The sequence below is a fragment of the Photinus pyralis genome, unplaced genomic scaffold (genome assembly GCF_008802855.1).
Source record: "Photinus pyralis isolate 1611_PpyrPB1 unplaced genomic scaffold, Ppyr1.3 Ppyr1.4_LG2, whole genome shotgun sequence".
Lineage (NCBI taxonomy): Eukaryota > Metazoa > Arthropoda > Insecta > Coleoptera > Lampyridae > Photinus > Photinus pyralis.
The window spans coordinates 30,901,453-30,907,129 of NW_022170403.1; positions in this window are offsets into that span (position 1 = coordinate 30,901,453).

Here is a 5,677-nt window from a genome sequence, read left to right on the forward strand (position 1 = left end):
CTTCTTCACAGAAACACACCACATTATCACAACCCACTCGTATTCAACCGAAACGCGAAAACCTTAACAGAACTACATGCTCACAAAATACTGCAATACCTCCACCAAAAACCCAAGCAACCACACAAATACAACCTCAAGAACAAAGAAACACCACAAATACAAGTAACGCAACTTGCACTACAAAGACAGGTCCACCCAATAAAGTTACACGTCCTAGCACAGTTAAAAAACGCAATACTCCTTCTTCTCAGAAACAACCCACTCGTATACAACCGAAGCGCAAAAACCTTAACAGCGCCACAGGCTCACAAAATACTGCAATATCTCCACCAAAAACCCAAGCAACCACACAAATACAGCCTCAAGAACAAAGAAATACCATAAATACAAGTAACGCAACATGCACTACAAAGACAGGTCCACCCAATAAAGTTACACGTCCTAGCACAGTTAAAAAACACAAAACTCCTTCTTCACAGAAACACACCACATTGTCACAACCCACTCGTATACAACCGAAGCGCAAAAACCTTAACAGCACCACAGGCTCACAAAATACTGCAATATCTCCACCAAAAACCCAAACAACCTCACAAATAGGACCTCAGGAACAAAGAAACACCATAAATACAATTAAAAAACACAAAACTCCTTCTTCACATAAACACACCACGTTATCACAACCCACTCGTATTCAACCCAAACGCAAAGCCAAAGAAACACTTACACAATAAACTCTATTTAATAAAATTACAGGAATTATTATAATGATATTTTTGTTTTGTTTGCTTCTTTCCTGATAGCGTTGACTATTGGGGCCATTAATAGCTATGTTGGTAAGTATGAATTACATACTATCTCTAGATTTCCAATGTGAGTGTGTGAATATTTATTTTATTTTTTATTTTTCTTTAGAATCCTACATAACTTCACCAGACACAGACACAGACACTAATCGTTACTTGATTTTAATCCGTGCGATTAGTTAACCAGGCTAGACCTGAGTTCTCACAAGATACACCGACCATAATAATAATAATAATTTTTTTTTAAGGACCCTGCATGACTTCGCCGGGCGCGGGCGCGGACACTGGTCGTTGCTTGGTTTTGGTCCGTGCGATTGGTTGAACGGGCTGGGCCTGGGTTCTCGCGGGAAGCACCGACCATAATAATAATAATGTTTTTTTTTGTTTTTTTTGTTTTTTGTTTGTTTGTTTTGTTTTCCTCTTTCCTGATAGCGTTGGCTATTGTGCCCATCAATAGGTATGTTGGTAAGTATGAAATACATACTATCTCTAGATTTCCAATGTGAGGGTGTGAATTTTTATTTTATTTACTTATTTCTTTTATTTTTTTTAGGACCCTACATAACTTCACCAGACACAGACACAGACACTAATCGTTACTTGATTTTAATCCGTGCGATTAGTTAACCAGGCTAGACCTGAGTTCTCACAAGAAACACCGACAATAATAATAATAATAATAATAAGATCTTTATTCTTGAAACTGTGCATCACAGCCATTGAAACGTCATACAGAGTGAAAAAATAACAAACTTTACGTGCAGGTACAAACAACATTGAGTACCCCCTGTGGGCTCGGGGGTAGAATTGACCCACTCCCGCCCTGGAGGTCGTAGAAGGCGACCAATGGGACAGGAGGCGGCTAGTCCAACCGTGTCCTGAAATACCCTTAATCTGTTCCAATTCCTATAACTCCATCCTATAAACCTACCTTGATTATCCTGTCTATTAATCCCGAAATCCTAAGGTGGAGTGTGCCGAGAGGATGAATGGCTCTGCGTTAGTGAGTCGCTAGCACTCACGCAAGGGGAGTTTTCCGAAACTTACGTGCTTGGCGAGCATGCGGACTCTAGCTGGTTCCCTCACCTAAAAGGCGTGTGGTCCCTGCGACAAAGGGACATAAATGGCGATGTCGGTACAACTCTATTTGGACACTGTATCCCAGGTGGGTAGAGACGCAGTCTCACAATCCCACACCAGTTCGCTGGTCAGCCCCGAGGATTCTGGGAGGGGCATCCAGACATCGCCAATTTTGACCACGTTGGGCAGTCGTGGTGAAACAGCCCTTTCAGCAGGTGGCGGCGTTGCGCCTGCTGTGGACCGGCGACAGCGACCAGATAATGCTACCAATAAGAAGGAGGAGGATACGCCCCGGTTCTTGGTAGTTAGAAGGAAGGAAGGTGACTTTACAACTGTAAGTCCCTTCCTCATAAGTAAAGTATTATACGGAATAGTAGGAAATGTCAAAGATGTTAAAAAGGTGAAGGGAGAGCTATTGGTCGAGACGGTCTCAAATAAACAGTCGCGACAACTGATTAAATGTACGCGTTTCAGTGAATTCGAGGTTGAGGTAACACCTCATGGAATCCTTAATACGTCAAAAGGAGTAGTATTTTGTCGTGATTTGTTGAATTGCTCCATTGAGGAGATAAAGGACAATTTAAAAAGTCAAGGTGTGATAGAAGTAAGGCGAATTAGGACACGGAGGGAGGGAATATTTGTAGACACTGCCAACCATGTACTTACCTTTAACACCCCGAGGTTACCACGGACAATCCAAGCAGCGTTTTACCCCCTACAGGTGCGTCCATATATTCCAAACCCCCTTAGATGTTTTAACTGCCAAAGATTTGGACATTCTGCAGTAAACTGTAAATACGAAAGGAGGTGTGTATGTGGGAAACCTGCACATGAGGGCACTGCTTGTGAAGAACCAATTGAATGCCCGAATTGCAAAGGGCCGCATAAGGCGGTCACTAAAACATGTCCGGTTTTCAAATTAGAAATGAAAATCCAAGAAGTCAAAGTAGTGCAGAGACTGTCTTACCCAGAAGCTAAAAAGAAAGTGGGCACTCCAACAGCTCCCACTTCCTCCTATGCACAGGTGGCGTCCAGACCGGTTACGGCTCCCGAACCTGTTAAAAATATTGGCCCTGAAATAAGAGCAATTATTAAAGAAGAAATGGGATCGCTCATGCAAATTCTTACCGCTAAAATTGAACAATATCCTCGAGCTGTCTTCGGAAAGCCTGCAACTAAGCCGGTGACGAGAAATTCCAATCTGGTGATTGAATCAACTTGTACTTCCGAAGCAGATATGGAGACCGAAACACGAGGAGCAAAGCGGAAAACATCGCTGCCTCGAGTTCGGTCCAGAGAGTCGAGTATTACATCTCTAGATGAGGAGACGGTGGCAGAAGCTAAGCAGGGAAAGAAAAAGAAGGGATGGCCCAAAGGCAAGCCGAGACTGCCCCGTTCATCGGCGGACAGTTCGAAAGGGGCTTGCACCAACTGATCTGTGATAATCTCTGTGATACGTAACTGTTATCTGTTAATTATTTATTTGTAATAGTCCTATATACACTGTTATTTGCTCTTTACTTACATGTTATTTGTTCAACTGTGATTGTCCCTATCTTGAAATTACAATGGATAAAACAAATATTATCCAGTGGAATTGTCGAGGACTAGCTCATAATTTGAATGAACTAAAGCTGATCATCCAAAAGCATGACCCAGTTTGTATAGCTCTCCAGGAAACACACCTAAAAGTAAGACACAAATTTAATATGAAAGGTTTTACTCTAGTAAGGAAGGATTTCTATTCACCTGAAAGGGCATGTGGCGGAGTAGCATTTGCAATTCGCACAGGCATACCGTATAAAAGGTTACAGATAAATACACAATATCAGGTTGTAGCCATACAACTCGAAATGAGCAGAAACTTTGCGCTGTGTAACATTAATTAATCTACCCAATACACACTATGATGTAGGAGAAATTGGAAGAATTACTAACCAACTACCCAAACCGTTTATCCTTGTTGGTGATTTTAACTCCCACCACACTGTTTGGGGATCAATTTCAAGAGATGCCCGTGGTAAAGAATTACTAGACCTTATTGAAGATAAAAGCCTCAGCATTTTAAATAACAATGTACCGACTTACTTTAACATAAGGTCAGGTACTTTTGATGCTATAGATTTGTCTATATGTTCGCCCTCATTCCACACTAGTCTAAAATGGGAAGTGGAAAGTGATTTGTACAATAGTGACCATTTCCCAATAATTATTACCGTACGAGGTAATAATCCTGCGATTAAGTCTGCGGTTAAATTTAAAATTCAAAAAGCTAACTGGGAAAAATTTGTTACCCACCTTGTAGTCCCGAATGAGGAGCAAGTTTGTCTTAAAAGTCTTACATCTGCTATTTTGGATGCAGCGGAGGCTAGTATACCAAAATCCAAAGATCGCAAAAGGACTAAAATGGTTCCATGGTGGTCTCCAGAAGTAGGAGAAAAAATCTCGTTAAAGAAACGAGCCTTACAAAGATTCCGCCATCATCCAACATTGGAGAACCTTATTGAATTTAAAAAAAGAACAGCGGAGTGTCGTAGAAAAATCCTGGAAGCGCAAAGGAGATCATGGCAACAATATGTGTCCACCATTACACCTGCCGCTACCACCAATGAAATATGGAAAAAGGTTGGAGCGATATCTGGTAAAACAGGATGTAATTATCCGATATTTATCCGTAATTCAGAGGGGGTAATGACGAACAATCTGCAGGAAATATCAAATATTCTTGCGCACCAATTTTATCAAGTTAGCAGCTCATTGAACTACTCGGAAACTTTTCTTGCAACGAAAGCCGATAAGGAAGCAAATTTTATTGAATTTAATACACAAGAAATCTTAGATTATAACTCTCCGTTTACGTTTGAAGAACTGGAGACAGCAATCCGGAGCACCAAATCTTGCTCACCGGGATATGATGGCATTCATAATCAAATGATTCGTCATTGTAGTCTGGAAATGAAACAAAAGATTTTAATATTTTTTAACAAATGCTGGGAAAATTGTACTTACCCATCAGAATGGAAAAAAGCAGTTGTAGTTCCCAGACTCAAACCAGGGAAAGATCCATTATTGGCAAAACACTACCGGCCAATTAGTCTAACGTCTTGTTCGGGTAAACTATTAGAAAAATTGGTGAATCGTCGTCTGCAATTATTTTTGGAAACCAACGACATATTGGTATACCAAACAGGCTTTTGGCGAGGCAGGTCAACAATCGATCACTTGGTAAAGCTGAGCGACAAAGTCCTAAGGGCTTTCGATAATAGAGAACATCTGGTTGCGGTGTTCTTTGACATTAAAGGGGCGTACGATATGACATGGAGGCATGGAATTCTAGAGAATATGTCAAAATATAACCTACGCGGTAATTTACCTAACTTTGTGCGTTCCTTTTTAGAAGATAGGCGATTCGCCGTTAAAATCGGAGACACCTATTCACAGGAACACGTTTTAGAGAATGGGATGCCGCAAGGGTCAACTTTAAGCTGTTCTCTCTTTGCAATTGCAATAAATGAAATAGCCTCAGGAGTTACGGAGACAGTTGACAGATGTCTGTATGTCGACGACCTCATGATTTGCCTCGCCGGAAAAACTGTAGGTAGTGTAGTGCGTAATTTGCAAGGTTCCATCAACCAAATTGCTACAAATGCAAATTCAGTAGGGTATGTGCTTTCTGAGGAAAAAACCAAAGCAATACATTTTTGTAGGCTTCGTAGACCTCATTATGATCCTGTTATGTTCTTAAATGATCAAGTAATAAGTGTACCGAATGAAATTAAATTTTTAGG